Below are 18,524 nucleotides of genomic sequence, written 5' to 3' on the forward strand. Positions count from 1 at the left end.
GTTCTGTGTGTTTGTCAGTTTGCCTTTTCATTGCACCACTGAATAAATTGGTAAATAGACTTTTGTGGGTTCTTGTGTCTCTTACTCATCTTTCCATCCAAAACATGTCTTCATTTACATCCATGGCTGCTTCTCCCAAAGTCCTCCTGGCCACACATAGAGCCTCATGCATGGTGACAGTATCAGCATTCCCAATCAGCTTTTTATTCTTTACCTCTGTGTGCATCTCAATCTGCTTTTTTAGTACTTGCTACTGCTTAATCTTTGTAGACTCATTCTGCTTTTTCTATATGCCCTCTTTTATAAAATGCACTGACTTTACTGCTCAGAGACAAAGAATCAAGATATCTATGAATTCACAATCCTTGTATGACACAACAGCAATGCAATGCATAGTACACATTGAAGGAAATGATGGGGCTGCTCTTTGATCATGGTGTGTATCTCTTCCTAAATTTAAACCAAACATGTGAAAGCACTGTTTAATTACATGTGATTACTAACTGTTAATTTTCTGTGTTAACTGAGATTGGAAACATTGTTTTTTTTGGGGGGGTAGCAAATGTTATTTAACTAAACCATAACAATTATAGTTGTATAATTTGGAGTTGTACAAATGGGAGATAATAAGAGCAAAAATTATGTATTATTTGGCAACACTTAAATAGAAAGTTAAAGTAAGGTAGGATTAACCAGTTTCAAATGACTTAGATTTATTGAAAATAGATTTATTGAAAATAGAAAAATTTATTGTAAGACCTGGGCATCAGCATTTAAGGATGGAATAAGGTCATGAGGTCACTGAGTGGGATTATGTGAAGACAGCAGGGAATATGCATCCCTACTGCTGGAGAGGGGAGTAACATTATAGCAATGAAGCAGTGAACAGACTGGCAGATTTTCTTGAACAGTGAACTGGAAAAAAATTATACTAAAATCAAAAGTCCTAGTTAAGCACTAGGGGGGTGGCTTAACTGGTGCAGTGTTTTTCATGCAGACATGGAGACATGAGTTTTGATTTCCAGCACCAATGTAAAAGTGGAATTTGGTGATGGGCACCTATAACCCCAGAATTCGGAGACAGAGATAGGAGGGTCCTGGAACCTGCTTGCCAGTCACTCTAGTCAATGGGTCAGCTCCAGTTTCATTGAAAGACCTTTCTTCGGAATAAAGGTGTAGAAGCAATTTAGGAAAACACTTGACACCAACTTCTGGCCTCCATAAGTGCATTCACAGACACCAGATGGATGAACACCATCACGTATGCATACCCCTGTTACAATAAATCTTTCTGCCAAAATCTGCCTGAGCCCCACCGCCACTTGTGAGCTTTATGCCAGCTGCCCGCCTGAGTTAGGGCCCAAATGAATACACAGAAATTTGTATTAGGTTCAAAGCTGCTTGGCCAATGACTAGGACTTCTCTTCTGCTAGCTCAGTCTTAATTATCATAAATCTATATATGTTATAAGACTTATCTTATCGGATGTCTTATTGGTGTCCCTCCTTGCCGATGACTCACATCCTGCTGCTGGAGGATGTGAATGGGAAAAAGGGACACTTCCTCTTTCCTCGATTAGATATGAGTCTCCTTGCTATGTCACTTCCTGCCTAGATCACCACTTATCTACTACATTTCCCAGAACCCTATTTGACTCCTAGTCCTGTCTAACTTGCTGTCATTGGCCAAACAGAACTTTATTTAACAATAAATAAGATAAACACACACAGAAGTACATTCCCCATCATACCCCTTCACTGTACAATGCACAACCAAGTTATTCCAGATAGTGGAGGCATAAAACCATATATTTTCTAGTCTTTATTACCCATTCTACTTCTAAAAGTGTGAAAGTCATGAATATGCCCTTCCTCTTTAGAAAAAAAAATGAAGGAAATCATACTATCAATGGCTTTTCTTAGTTTCATTTATGTTGCTATAATTAAAATTAGGAGTCAAAAATGTCAAGGAACATTGAATCCAGTGAAAAACTATCTTTCACTGACTGGAAGACAGGGAAGAACAATAGAGTTTGGGCAGATGTTGACATTTGGGACATGTTTAAGACACACACAAGTAAAAGTCCAGACACTCAGCAGAAACTTAAGTCTAAAGATGAGGAGAGAAAGGGAAGGTTGAGATTGCAATAAATCTATAGAAGGGCCTGTTGACTGTGGAGATTGCATGGGCTATAGTTAGGATAAGCTCTGTCCCTTAAGGCTCCATGTGCTGGAAGCTTGGTCTCCAGTGTAACACTATGTATATTTCCATAAGTGAAGTCAGTGGAAGGTGACTAGGCCATTAAAAACTAGGAGGGATTAGGGCTTGTCTTAAACAACACAGTTTGACAAGACTTCAGTATTTTGGGTGGGAATATAGTGTAGCAAGCCTGGTCCCTTCTGTTTCTTGCTTTCTTTCTCACTTTTGCTGTATTCTGCACCTGCTGCTTACTGCTTCTAACATATCATTTATCATGTCTTTACACATCTAGAAAGTCCTTTCCTAAAGTTGTTTTCTGCTGTTTGAATTATTTACATTCACAAATTATATCCTTTTCTTTAGAAACCATCCTGTATCCAGCCTGCTTTTCTACTAATACAAAGTTGATTGCAACAGGTGGCTTCTCAGAGAAGCTTGCAAGAGACCTCACCATTGAAGGGGGAAAGACCATGGTGGGCTTCTGAAGGAAATTTAGAGGAGTTAGGAGCAAGTAAGATGGCCTGATAGCAAATAATCTGGGTGGAATGATTCTCCAGGATGGGGCAGTACTCAGTTGAAAGATGAATAGAATAGGAAAATGGGGGAGACTAGTTTTATGTGAATTGGGCACTCATTGATCAAGGAAAGGGTGTGTATACATGGAATATTTGCAAGGTGGGCTGTCAAGAATTTGGATGCTGGGTTAAAAGAACAGAATATAAAATTAAAAGGTGCTGCATTTAAGATATGGGAGATGATGCATCTGACAAGGCTTCTCAGATGGCAGCCCATAACAAGGAATGCACTGTGACCAAAAGCCAAATTCAGGATTGCCGATGTCCAGCCTGTATCAGTCCCACACTACAGAGACCATCTATTCTGGACTGATGTCTTTGGGGTTGCAATGGAAACCAGCTTAACAGCCCCCGGTCTGACCCTGAGAGGGGGAGTGTGGATAAGGGAAGTTCTAGCTACCCAATGTCGTTAAGAATGAGACAGAGACATCTTGTCATCTCAGGAGGGCCCTCAGTCTGTATTGGAGACCATGGTTTATTCCAGCACCATCTTAAATAACTCTCCAAAAGTGTGTGTGTATGTCGGGGGCGGGGGGGTGGAGGGGGCTACTGGCAGAAGACATCTATTATCATGTATAAAGGACTGACTAGGAAACATTTCTTTTAATTCTAGAGATAGTCCTAGAACACTAGTACTCAAGGCCTCAGACATTCTACAAGGGCACGTCCTACCAGCCTTCTGGCATGTTCCACTAGTCTTCAGGCACTTTCACTAACCCTCAGGATGGGTATGGGTTCACTCAGGGCCTAGGTCTATTGTTACACAAACTAGGAACCTGTTTTCCACCATGGCCAGGCCATCTGGAGGTAACCAGCTGACAACTAAAAGACAATAGGAGATTCGAGCTCCTGGAATCCAGCTGAAGCCTATTCGGAAATATTGTATTTGGCCCTGACACAGGATGTCAGTAGGAGGCATTGAGATCCTGGCAAAGCATAGATAAAACAATTCCTGGGACACAGAGTAGAGAGTTGGAAAGCTTTCTAGAGTGGAAAAAGAACCTGGTCAAGGGAGAGGACTGAAACGCTTTAGTTGTCTTTTAGCATCACTATTTAATTATAGCTGGTGAACCTTATCGAGAAGAAATATTGTGTTACTTTCCCTGGGGAGACATAAATAATCATCTACTCAGCTACATAGGGCAACCATGACAGGCAAAAGTAGCCATTCCTCAAAAGTTCAACTTGAGGAACCAATGGGTTCTCTGAGTTTATGTGGCACAGGTGAGGGATCACATATGGGAGCATGCAGGACTTAGGCAGCTACATCAAGGTAAAGCTCCCCACTCTGAGTGCTGGCTTGGGAAAGTTGTATGGCTTGCAGGTAGCTGCATTAGTTTGTGAGTCTCTTATATGCAACCTTGGGGATGGTCTTCTGAATCTAAATTCCAGCTTTTGTAAATGTAGAATTTACCAAAACTCTTTGAGTCTCAGGAGCCTCTTTCCTCCTTCTTGGAAGGAGTGTTTCAGTTTTGAGGAAATTGCTAAGCAACTGAAGTGTGCTAATTGAATGGATAAGAAACTAAAATTGGCAAAACTCTGTACTTTAGCAAGACATTTTGCAATGATGGGTAGGAATCAGTGCCGTGGTTTGAATATGGCATGTCCATCAAAGGATTAGGTGTTAAACTCTTTGTTCCTAGCTTGGCATTATTAGACTGTGGTGAGAGCTTTAGGAGATGGGTCCTAGCAGAAATATTTAGGACATTAGGGTACATCTCTAAAGGAACTGATGAAACCAACTTCTTCCTCTTTCTCTCATTTTTGCTTTCTTACCACAGGGTAAGAGGTTTTCCTCATTATGACACACCCTCCTATTTTATGTTGACTTACCACAAGCTAGAAGTATCAGGACTATCCCACTGGGGACTGCAATCTCCAGACTATAATCAAATATAAGTAGCCTTTTCTTTTGTGATTTTATTATCCCACTTATGTTTTATAGAACCTAAAAGCTGTCACAAGCATATTCCAGGAAATATACTTTCATGGACTTATAAGACAGTTATACTTGGTTACAGGTAGAAGGAAAGGAGTTCGGAAAATGGAGAGCTATCAGGACATAAGAAAGAGGGAATGACTTTGATACTTTCAGAAAGAAATGAAATAATTACAGCAAAAATCAGTAATCATTAGCCTACTTGGTTTCTAAGATGCTCTGGCATCTGTTATAACAAAGGACCTGGTTGGGAGAATTCTCAGAATCAAGGTAAAGTACAGGAAGGTCTTCATTTCTACCATCTGATCCTCATTCTTCTTAAAGGTACCTTAGGTTCATTTTATGATGAAGGTTATGTATTGGCAACTAAGGATACATCCTACTTAGGGCATGAATTTTCCAGAAATTATTGGTATGCTCTTTGGTCATGGAAGAGAACTCACTGTACACTATCTCAGGAGTATGCTGTCTCACTCACTAGGATACTATTCATTGGAAAGTGGAATGTTTTTCTTCTTCTTTTTTAAACTTTCTACTTATTCTTTATATATTTCATATCATGCATCTTGATCCCATTCATTTTCCTGTCCCTTCATATCTGCCCTCTGCCTTTGAACATTCCCCCACAAAATAAAATACAATAAAGTTTAAGGGAAAAAAGGGAAAAGTCAGTCTTGTCATTGAAACTGTAGTGTGACACAGTGAATCACGCAGTGAACACTTTTATCCATATGTCTTTACTTGCAAGTTTTCATTGCAAAGTATCATTGGGCTGGTTCAAGGCCATTGGTTTCTGCTACACTTATTAACATTGGGCCCTCACTGAAACTCTTCTTGGATATCCTGCTGTTGCCCTGTGTCACGGAGGTCCTGAAGCTTTGGGTCTGCAGGCCATGTCCCTTCATATGCTCCAGCAGATCATAGATGGGGTGGATGTTGGGGTGGGCCAACTTAAAACTCTGGTTCTGAGCCTGGGTAGGTCCAGGGTTTGTTAGCCTACTATCTCTCCCTTGTTCTCACCACCAGGATGAGTTCTCCAGCACTGCCCTGTCTAGTTCATCCCTGGTAGAAATGAAGAAGGGGCAGGGCCAGTTTTCCTGCCTTTGTGTCCTCAAGTTGACACACCTACCCCTTCAGGGACACCTCTGCTGTGTTTCTCAGGAGAGGTGGGGGGCATTCTTCAGAGTGCAGCAGCTCATGAGGGACAGAGACCGTTTTGTAATATGAGGTTTTTTGGCCCAGCTAGGTCCTATAGCCCTTTTCTGCCCCAAAGAAGCACACAGATGCTATATTATGAAACTGTTAACCACTGGCTATGGTTTCTTATTGGCTAATTCTGACTTAATTATTAGCTCATTTCTATCTATCTAAGTATTTCCATGTGGTCTTGGCTTATGGGGAATGCTGGACCTGCAATTCCTATGCCTGCTACATCTCTGTAGAGAAGAGAGTGATTTCCTGTTTGTCCCTGCTTATATACTGATTCTGCCTGACTAGGTCACTTCCTGCCTGTCTGTACAGACCTCCAGACCTCTATGGTTAGCTAGTGGCAGTTTCTGCCCAGCTACATCACTGCCTGGGATCACATGATGACTCCTCTCTGCCTATACTTCCCAGAATCTGCCTTGTCTGTCTCCTAGTCCTACCTATCATCCTGCTTGGCCCATCAGTGTTTTATTCATCAACAATAAGACAAACATATACACAGAAGAACATTCCCCATCACAGTTTTATTCTTATGACCTCAAGGCCAGCTCTCCCACCTGTCACATGTGGCAAAGGGCTGGAGGGAGCATTTCCCCCAAGTGCACACCAAGATATTGAGGATGGAGGGGGCAGATAGCCCATGCTTACATTCTTGGGGCCACTTCAACTGCACCCCAGTCAGTAGGATAAGCTCTATTATATTGACCAGGGGAAATACTTTTCCATGTGCTGGAGCTGGTAACAGAGAGGGTCAGCTCCCTCACCTTTCACAGGCAGCAAGGGTCAAGGGGACAACTCTCCCCTACCCATGCCTCTGCACAAAAGATGAGTAGGGGGATAACTCTCTCACCCTCTTAATTTCATTGCTGGCTCACCCATACCTCCTCCAAAAGGGTGGGCTCTACTGTTCTGCCCAGGTGAGGTGCAGGGCTTGCTCTCCCAAGTGAGTGCTATAGCTGGTGAGGGACAGGAATAGTTCTCTGCTCTTAAGACATCAGGGCCAGCTCTTCCACCCAACTCTGGCATGGAGGGATATTGTGGCATGGGTGGGGAGAAGTGGAAGATTTTAACAGCTCTTGCAGATATCAACCAGAGTTAGTCTATATTTGGTGTAAAATTTACAATTAAACTCATAAATGGTGTATTCATTTCCTCTTTTTGGTGCCTATGTGGTACATGCACACGTGGAAATGCATGGGTGCTCTTGCTGGGGCATGAACCCATGACCCTGGGATTAAGAGTCCCATGCTCTACTGACTGAGCTAGCCAGGCTCTTAGTTCCAGGGTCATGGGTTCATGCCTTACATTGGGTGCCACTTGCCTGAGTGTGAATATGTGTAGACCAAAGGTTGACCTCCACTGTCTTTATCACTTTTTATCTTATTTTTGGAGACAAGATACCTCACTAAGCCTGGTACTCTTCAATTTTCAGAGTGTCTGGCCAGAAAACAGACTTTGCTTAGCTCTGCATCCAAGCCCTGGAATTACAGATGTGTGCCATTATGCCCAGCTTGACATGGGTGTTGGCAATTTACACTCAAACCCCTATGCTTATTCTCCGAGCACTTCACATGTGGAGGCATCTCCCTGTCCCCTTATACTCACTTTTTTGTAAGTGGAATATCCTGAAGACAATGTTTCTGATCACCCTGATTGGTACATCATTTACTATGTGAGAAATGACTGTTTCCAATTTTGTTGAAACATTTGTCTGTGTATTTAGATGACTCAGATCATTTGGCAAAAATGAAAATGTTACTAGAAAATATTTTCGTGCACATGATATATGTTTACTTTCTTTAAAGTCAACTTCATCTGTCCTATGTTTCTGATATGAGTTTGAACAAGAGAAAAGTAGGTTTCTATTTTACTTGTTCTGTCAGGTTGATCTTACAGACTCCAAGAGAATCCCAATATCAGGAGTTACTTGGTAGGAAAACAGTCCTTATCTACCTTCTGTCTAGCAGGCATATAAAAATTTTATCATAGGTGTGATGGCCTCTGAGAGCTTTTAAACTACTTGGTGGTCTGTAGAAAGTGATGGAGGGCATACAAAAAGATTTTGTGGATCAATCTTCTGCCATTCACTTTCTCATTCTCTGCAGCCAGGATGAGCTAAAGCTGCTAGTGGGGTTAATCCCTTGATTGTTGTGTCAAATATGAGGCTCTGCTACATATACTTCTGTATATGTGAACAACTGTTTTTTAATAACCTGCCAAGAAGCTATAATCTCCCATTGCAGTTCCCCCTGGGATTTAATTAGAATGGCTTTCCAAAGTCTGACATGTTTATGGGGCATAGGTAAAGAGACAGTTCATAAAACTGTCAATTTTCTGAGAAATTAGAGAAAAATTGGGCTGTTTAGTGCTTTGGCAATTCTAGGCTGCTGATACTAGCATTGCAAGCAATGAAATCAAAGGGACTGTAACAAGATCCTGGTGCATTAGATATGGGCAGGTTAAAAATAATGTACAAGGGCATTTGTCAATTTGAATGCATAATGAGGCAAGTGGAGAAAGGATGCAGACACTAGAGTGGCTTGAGCTTGAGGTGTTTGGGAATGAGGAAGTGAATACTGAACTTCAGCTTATTTGCAACTGGAAATTTTTCTTATTTTCATAGACAAGATCCAGAAATGAATTCTCAGGAGGATGCTGGCTCTCTCCGGGGAACTGGTGATGTGATACTGTTTTGTTTGGAAGGTTCTTTATTTAAACTAACTCTTCTTCTTTTAACTGAAAGGTGCCAATCACAAAAAGACTGTCTTGAGTGAGAGAGACATTTGTCAAGGCTTTTGAAAGAAATGAGCCAAATATGAACTGGTTAGGCTTACCTGTGCACTCTGTCTCTCATTTTTCACGGGGCCCTTTCTGTGGGAGCTACACATGACCATGACATTGAATGTGTTGAGTCACTGAACCTTGCTTGCTCTTTGAAACAGGGCAATGCATAGCACCACATGGTCTTGATATTAGTGATAGCCAAGGAGTATTGTTAGAGTTACTCTTAGCAAAACTACCAGCAAGGCTTAGTTTATCTCAGTGATTATATTAGATCAATTATCATACATCTCTCCTTAGAAGTCTTTTAACTTTGTTCTGAAGTATCTCTTATAAATTTCATTTTGCATGTAAGTCAAACGACACAGAGATACCATGCAGTCTATTCAATATCTTTCAGATAGTAAGAGATTGATTGAGCTTGTACAAAAGAATCATTATTTACATATTTTAGAGCATCTATAAAACTGTGGGATTCATGCAAAACATGTAGGGTTTGAAGTAAAGGAAACTGAGAACATTGTTACCTAAATAGCATAGACCTGACCAATTTTGACAGCATTGTAATGGTGGATCAGAGGGATAGGTTTCCTGGAGATGAGTGACAGCATGACCCTGTTACTTGGTTCCAACTGAAGGTCAGTAAAAGGAAGAGCTTGGATGATGGAAGTGTGTATGGAGATATTACTATCTGGAGATTTTTTAATCTCTATCACAACAACATAACAAAATTAATGACTGGTGAGTTTTATATAGCTGCATATTCATTGTTTTAGTATGGTTTTCTCAGACATTAGGCAAATGATTTGGAGTTTGAAATGCACTAAGACACAATCTTGTTTGCATAGTGGAAAGCAGTAGGATTTAAAGTCGTGTACATTGGTTCATGATTCTGACAGTGGTACTCAGTTGTAACACAAGACTGGCGGCTCCTCAACCTCTGTGTTACCAAGTTTTTAATAACAATAAAATACTACTTATTTCAAGGTTGGAAAGACAGATAAAATATCACTTTCTTGTTCTTCAAGACCTCCTAAATTAGTAATATATGTTGGTACAGCAAAACCAAGAAAATAATGAAATGTTAGTATTAATCAATAGATAATACACAGATGTATAAAATGAACTTTACATAGTGTTGGAGATCGAACTTAGAGTATGCCCAAATTCCCAGGCATTAAACCTCTAGCTTAGTGATAATGGGAAGTAGTGGAGCCTTAAGATAGGAGTTTCTTAGGTGTATATAAAAAATCCAGTGCTGGATGTGAGATGCCTTCCCATGTGTTGGTAAGGGGCAAACAAAGACCCGCCCCCTTAAACAATGTAGGCTATTGCTATTGCTTTTGAGTGTTCACCAGAACTTGCTGGTACGACAATGTAGTTGAAGACACCATATGGTTTAGCCATAGCACATGGAGAAATAAAGTTGGTATTGTTTATCACCATTCTCACCTAACTGGGCACTCTGTGATCTACAATAATAGCCAAAATGGTAAGATATTCTCCCAAGTGCAGTAGAGGCACAAACACTATGGAGTAACCAACTATTTTTCTAATTAGATTTAACACCATCTCCTCAGGAGGAACTGTATGCCTATGTGATGGCTAGTTTTATGTTAACCTGACACAACCGAGGTTCATTTTGGAAAGAGAGAAATTCATTTATGAAATACCCACACTGTATTTTTCTTGACTGGCGATTGATGTGGGAGGGCCCAGATCACTGTAGGCAATACTACCCCTGGCCAGGTGGTTCTGAATACTATAAGAAAGTGGGCTGGAAAAGCCATGTGGCAAAAGCAAGTGAGATGCACTACTTCATGGTCTCTGCATCAGTTTCTGCATCCAAGTTCCTGCCTTGAGTTCCAGCTCTGACTTCCCTGGATGGGGGAGTATGTGCTAAACGAGGAAATAAGTTGCTTTTGGTCATGGTAGTTTGTCACAGCAATAGAAACCATAAGGAAAACAACCTAGTACTGTAAGTCTAGCCAAGAATCCATGGTTAGGGAGAGCATAGGTCCCAGATGGGTGAGTTTACTACTATTACTTTTTAAAATGGACATAGCATCTAACTGCCCTCTAAACTTGTATCTCTGTATCTACAGGTTAGTGCAACTTTCAGGCCTCATCAGAGAAGTTTCTTTGCACAGAGGACAGTGGTTAGAACAGACAGTTACAGCTTGTTAAAGTACAAAGAGTAAGTATCTGTGAAGTGCTCAGTCATAAGCAGGACCTCTGTTTCATACCAGTCTCCCCAAGGCTCAGGGACTATTGTGGAGGAAGAGGAGGGTGACACAACTGTAAGGGCCAGAGATCAGAGGGAGGGATGATCCCAGTGAAACAATGTCTTTTGGATGTGATGGGATGATTGCAGGTGTGAACTCACACAACAGCTGTGGTTGTCTATGTAAGACCTGTACAACATCACAGCAGTCAGCATTTTAGCACGTGTATTAGTCGGGATTCTTTACAGTCACAGAACTTATGTAATGAATCTCTCTGTCTCTTAGTGTACATACATATGTATACATATATATATATATGTGTGTGTATAATAAATTATATATACATATATATTGAATTTATTAGAATAACTTACAGGTTGCAGTCCAACAATGGTGAGCAATGAGTGGAAAGTTCAAGACTCTATTAGTTGTTTAGTCCCTCAGGTCTGGATGTCTCAGCTGGTTTTCATTGCATGCTGGAGTTTCAAAGAAGTAGGCTTTAATGCCATTGTAGGAATGGATGTGCTGGCAAGGAGAGAGCAAGGGGGCAAAGAATAAAACTTTCCTTCTTTCGTGTTCTTATATAGGCTTCCAGCAGAAGGTGTAGCCCAGATTAAGTCGTGTCTTCCTACCTTAAGGTCTGGATTAAAGGCCTGTGTCTTCCTGCATGGAGAGCCAGACAACAAGTGTGCCCTCCATTTCTGGATTGTAGCTCATTCCAGATATAGTCAAGTGGACAACCAAGAACAGCCATCAAAGCGTGGAACAGCATTTTAGCACAGAACAGTTCAGAAGCCTCATCCTGAACTGAGGAACTATTGAGGGTTTAAAGCTTTTGGAATAAGGAGAATCAGTTTTATTTACTAGTATATCTCCTGATAGGTCAGCTACATTCTTGTGGCTGCCCCTGCCCAACATAAGTGTGTGAACTTAGTACCAATAAATCATAAAAAAATAGGACTTAAGTTGGGAGGGGTAGAGTAAATCTGAGAGGAAGTAAAGAGTAGAATAGTGAATTTGATCAATTACATTTATGCATGTATGAAATTCTCAAAAATACCACACTAATTTTCTTAAAAGTAGGAATGTCTTCCAGTCACTGGAAGCATGCTCTTGAAGAGGAAATGCGCTTTCAGTTTTCTTTTCCTTTCACTTTCTACACAGGAGGTGAACCTCTCACCACCCTGCACTACGAGCCCTCCCTCCTATGATATGCCATTTTGCCACAGGCAGAAAGAAATTGGGCCAGTTGATCATAGACTGAGCCCAAATCAGTCTTTTATTTTTATAAATTTTTTATCTCAGGTATTTGTTATACTAACAGGAAGTGACTTGCATAAAGCCAAAGAGGGGAAAAAGAGTTGATTTGTTTCCTGAGATGTAGAGAAAGTTTCCATAAAAGAATTGAATTTGAAGAGCATGAACATACTTGGACATGGGTACAGAGGAGGAAAGAAGTTTGTGGGTACTCTTGGGAACATGAAGCACCCCATCGTCTTGAAGTACAGTGTGTATGGGTATATGAATGTGGTGTGTGTGTGTGTGTGTGTGTGTGTGTGTGTGTGTGTGTGTGTGTGTGTGTGTGTGTGTGATTATGTGATTGAGATGGGGATATGGCAACATGGAAAGGTATCAGAAGTTGAAAATGATTCTGGTCCTGAGGAGAGAAGTTCGTGTATGCAAATGCTTCATACTATTAGAATGGAAATCTGGATGTGGTGGTGCCAACTTTTAATTCCATCACTGAGGAGGGCAGGCAGAGGCAGGAGATTCATTGTCTTACAGGTCAATCAGAGCTACACAGTTAGACCCTGTCTCAAAACAACCAAACAAAAAGGCAAGCAAGTAAACAGAAAGAATAACTTAGCATAAAATATTTGTATAATTTCCACAAATATTTCTACAGGATGGCAATAGTGGTTTAGTTCTCAGTCACTTATGTATTGACGTTACTGATTTGATAAACTACAAAAACTGTGAGAAACAAGCGGTGTGATGTCAATGGGTATGACTTAATTCATCTGTGAGATATTTCCCACCACAGACCCCTTTGAGTTGCTAAGATAAGAATCTTTTTGGATAAACATGTTGGATAATACATCGCCTGGTGAAACCTAGCCTTCATTTCAAATAATATGTTGATTGTTTTTAACCAAATCAAGGACATAATGGCTTAATAAAAATCCGTAGCTTAGCAACACAATTTTGCATAATTTCACCAATCAAAAGACCTGCCAGCACTGGATATGATTGCTAGAGTTAAGTGAATTATAATTATAGTCCATGTAAACCTATAATTAATAGAATGTTGTATTTATAATTTCATAATGTTAAAAATTTAGCATGCTGTAACTTCTTTCATCTAAAGGATAAGGAGTGGTTCATAATCATTAACCACTTCAAATTGTAAGGTTTCCCAAGAATAAAGCAATAGTCTATTCAACTCAGTACCCTATATGGTAAAGCCACTCTACATTTGAGACTGTTGGAAAGTAAATAGGTCTAAAGACAGGAAAGGTAATTTAGTTTGTAATTTAATTGAGATTGATTGAGAACACTCACTTCTGACTTATTTTGTGAAATGTACTTTGTATATCAAACACAGGGTCCTACTTGTGCCATTTCCAGTAAGAATGCAATGTGTGTTGGACTTGGGGAGACAAGTATCCCTGCAGAAGAGCAACTATGAGACTAAGGAGGTTGCCCACACATGTAACATAGAACCAAGTCTTAGAAGAAAATGCTGATGAGATGGCTCAGCAGGGAAAGGTACTGGTGGCCTGAGCTTGAGTTCCAAAATCCACTGACTCCTGTAAATTGGCCTCTCACCTCCATAAGTATGCATAAACATGCACAGGCATACAAAGAACAAATAAAGTGAAAGGAATAAACTATAAAAAGAAAATACTTTGGTTTTAGTAAATAATATGAAGGTTAGGATGAAAACATTCATTATAATTGCCAGTGAATACAAGCAAGGTTGATTCCAGATATACCACTGTATTCTGTGATAACTCTCCAACTTCTACTCTATTGAGTATTTGCACCAGAATGTGCAACCAAAGCACTATAGTTCAGGTTGTCAACTTTACAACTTACTAAAATAAACTCATAGAATCAGCATATCGTAGTGTGAACAATTAACTTTTTCTTTCATTTCTTTCCTGAAGATGAAATTCTAGAATCCGCCTTATTTGAGTAGTTGTAGTTTTCTTTTAACTATAACTTTGCTAGTTTGCCTTCCCCCAGTGTAAGACTTCATTATCATCATACATTCTTGCTGTGTCCTATATTTTGTGTACCCTTATATTCTCAGCCTTTGCAATCATTATTGTTACTCTTTGAGAAAATATAAAAATGTCATTAGATGCAGACTTTGTGTGATTTGTCTTTCAGAAAACATAAATCATCAGAGGGAGACTATTTAAAGCAGCTCTAGACATTGAATTTTTATTCCTTGGGAGATTATTTAGCTTCTTGTATTTTGACCTTTCCCCCCAAATTACTAAAAGCCTTACTGGTTCTTACACATTCATGACATAAAACTAACTAAATATCAAATCTCTTTCAGAGTGAAAACGCATGTACACAGATAGATGCTGTGTGCAATGCAGAAGGAAGGAAGTGCTCTTTGTAGCAGAAATGGAATAAAACAGCAGAGAACAGAGGTCAAAAAGAGATGTGCTAAAAATCACCAAGGTAATACAGAAGAATTCCTTCCGATCCAGGGAAGCTGGAAGTTATTTGACAGTGCTTAACATGAAGCAGCTGTCCCGGGAGGTCTTTAGTCACAATCCATTCTTCTTTGGAAATGCAGAGTTCTGAGCTGTCTTCAAAGAATTCAGTTTATGGAATGAGGACACCCCTTCCTGATTTCCTTTGCCTGTCCAATTGAGGAGGCTCGTGGCCATGTGATGTGCCTGCCAGTCTCTATAAGTCAGTCTCCATCTGTCAGTCTCTATAAGCACTGCATTCCCGGATCCGGAGGTGGCTTGCTACAAAATGCATTTTGGTGCAGCAACAGATAGTGTTGCCTCTCTTGCACTTCCTAGGGCTGCGGTGGATGGAAAACAATGAATTCCCGAATTCTCAAGCCAGCCAGGCCGTCTCTCGGCCAGCCTTGCCTCGGGCACCCTGGATATTGCTGCACGAGAGCGATATTTCATGTGTTCTCAAATGTTCACAGCTAACAGCCCATGTTTGAAGGCTGAACCCTCTGCCACATAACCAACCTGACTAGCTTCCACCACTCCTAAGAAACTATCCATCAGAATTTGCTGGAATTTATTGCAAGAACAACCCTCTGTTCACGTGTCACCATGTGTGAACCCTGGTTTTACCAACTATTCCAATAAAGTGATAACTTCTAAACTCTATCTAATGAAACACAAAAACCAACCAATTGGTCAACCAAGGAACTCTGTAGCTCAAAAAAAGTGATTCTTGAAGTTCATGTCTGAAAACTTTCTCTAGATATTGTGAAAATTAAGGGAAGGCAATACTTAACACTGGTCTCCCAATTCTTTCTTAACAAAGCATGGGCTCTGTTTATTTCTGTCCCTGACTCTTCAGAGAATATGGCAGATTTGGAGAAAGTCTTATTAATCTCTTTCCCTTTTCTTTTTTAAATTTTGTTTTATTTTAAAATAAAGCTAGTGTGTGTGTGTGTGTGTGTGTGTGTGTGTGTGTGTGTGTGTGTGTGAGTGTGTGTGTTTCCATACCTATGTTCAGGTGCCTGCAGAGGCCACAAGAGGCCATCAGATCCCCAGGAGCCACAGTCACAGGGAGTGGTCAGTTGACTGTTACAGATCTTAGGAACCAAACTCTATTCCTTTCCAAGAGTGGCATGTGCTCTCAATGGTTGAGCTTTCTCTCTGGTTTTTTTTTTTTTTTTTTTTTTTGTATTTTATTTTTGTTGTGGTGGTGGTTCTTCCAGGGATCGAAACCAGAGCTTTAAGTCTCCTGCACTCTAGACAAATGTTCTTTCACTGGGGCTCACTCCCTTCCCTCCACTTCTCAGAGCCAAAATAGTTAAATGACTCCTTCCTGGCTTCTCAGGTTTCCTGACTTCTCAGCCCAGAGATGGCCCACATTGCTGTCCGCTGATTCAAACTTCCTGCTCCCATTTCAAGGCACAAATTTCTTTCTCAGGTGTGATGTGTGCCAGGCTAATCCCTCCTCCATTGGGTTTTGTCTCCATTATTTCTAATCACTCTTGAATCTTCTTCTAATCCTTATTTTCCTTCCCTTATTTGACTTGCGTTTCCACCAAAGAAAATCAATTTTTACTGCTTGCAAGCCTCTTATCAGCTTTGCAATCTCTGTAATGTTTTCAATATTTTTGCTTGGAAAGTTTCATGTGTACATAGACTGGCAGAGAGAATAGAGGGATGGGCCCCACTTATGCCACACCAACTGCCATCATTTCAGAATCAATCATTCCCATAGATCCTTCCATGCCAGCTCCCTGTCTCCTTATTTTAGAACAAATATCAAATGTCATAACATCCTCATTTTGTATCATGAAAAAACTCTTAAATTCTATGTAACCAAAACGTCACTATCATATGTAAAACTGTTGAATATCTAGTGTACAAATGTTCTTTATTGTTTCTGGTAATTTTTAAAAGAGTGTTGAAACAGGACTCAAATGGAATCATACTTTGTCCCTAGTAGACACAGCCCCTACGCTTCTCCTTTCTTTCAGTGGTTTGTCTGTGGAAAGCCTTGTGGCATTCATTGTCTGGTGATCCTCACCTAACTGATTTCACTGCTTGTATTCTGTAAAAATTAAGCAGTTCAAGTTTAGGTTCATTAAATGCACTTTTACTTTCCACTGAGTTTACTGGAATGTCACCCCCATCACAAGACAAGGAATGGCTCTACTATAATTGGTAGGTAGCTGATATGTTATTTTCTTCCTGTGATATTGAAACTAAGTGACCAGATTTAGGGGCACACCTCTGGGGGAAGGCCAGTAGGACTGAGATGTAAGCAAGAAGGTGGGGCGCTTTGCTTATAGTAATCTAAATCCTAAAATGAATACAGGAACAATGTTGTAGGGCATTACTTCACTTGTGTTATCACTTCTAAGTATTGTCTTTGAAAAAGGAATCTTTTGCTTATTAAAAGCTAAATAATGATTGTGGCTACTGTTGAGCTTGAACAATTTGGACATCTTATTTGCATTTATTCAACTGTATTATTAATTCTTTTGATTGAACTCTGTTCAATGTGGAAGTAAATTTGAAGAAGAATAGTTACATAAACACATTCAGGAGCATGGTGGGAGAGGAGTGGTGTGAATGTTTAAATTTTGAGAATAAGTTCATAAGGATCAAGAGTCATTAGAGCTTGTGTTGAGATTTTAAAGTTTCCTGTGCTACAAACTCCCACATTTAGCTTAAATCAATAAGGATATGGGAGTCATCATACAGAGACACGGGCAAAATCTGAGGTACTTCATTTCAAGACATTTAAAAAAAACAGCAATTGCAAATTGCAAGGTGTAACAGTTTTATATGAGAAGCTCAAATCTTAGTTCCTTCATGTCATCTCACTGAACATGATCAATCTGTTTAAAATAGATTTTGCTTTTTACATGAGTTATTTTAAAACTAAAGAATGTATTTTTATAATAGCATGGTGTAGAAGCTGGATTCTTCTTCTTTATTTACCTTGTTTCTAGTCTTAGAAACAATGTTTTGAGTTCCTGGTCAAGTCTCCCAGTGGATCATTTCAGTCATCATGAACTCACTACTAAGTAAGCAGCTCATTAACCCATACTGTTGGATACTGACTGACTGATACTGATGGACTTCTAAGCCACCAGCTGTCAGTCAATACCATAGTCTCTTCAAAGTAGCTCTGAAGTTTTCTTTAAACATTTTAATTTTGCTTGACAACATTTTTGTTATTAGCATACATATTACTTTAATGTAATCTTGCTCAACTTTCCTAGCAGGTTTGAAATCACTTGTTTCTCCAAAAGGAACTGATTTCTTCTAGTGTACAAAAGTTTGGTCACTCACATGGCAATGGTGTTTATTCCTACTGTTCAGGCAATGCTTTCACAGTACTTTCTGTGGATAATGAAGGTAATATGCACAGTAAATCCTTACTGAGCTTTCTGAGCCTAATACTGGTCTCCACATATTTAGCTTCCTTGGTTTTATATTGTATCATCTCCTCATAGTGGTAAATTATGTTTCTCAATAACGACAACATACATATAAATCTGCTTTATTACCTAATTCATGTATAATAGTGTCAAAATCACAAAACCAGTACTACCATGAGTGCCTTGGTTATTAAACATAGTATAATGACATACGACTTGTACCCCTGCACCTTTGTGCATTGATTTCCTTTTGAAAAACTATATGGTTCCTTGTCTAGCACAATCATACACTGGTGTGTAATTCCATATACATATGTGGATGGATGTGAAGTCATTGTTGTATCTTGGATGTATTTCAGTTATTTTAATTACTTTACCTAAGAATATACAGATGTGAAGAAATTAATAATTGAACATGAAGAACATAGAATAGTGCTCAACACCTAGCATGGGACTGTACATCTGATGGTCATTTCTCT

The sequence above is a fragment of the Cricetulus griseus genome, chromosome 3, assembly GCF_003668045.3.
Source record: "Cricetulus griseus strain 17A/GY chromosome 3, alternate assembly CriGri-PICRH-1.0, whole genome shotgun sequence".
Taxonomy (NCBI): Eukaryota; Metazoa; Chordata; class Mammalia; order Rodentia; family Cricetidae; genus Cricetulus; species Cricetulus griseus.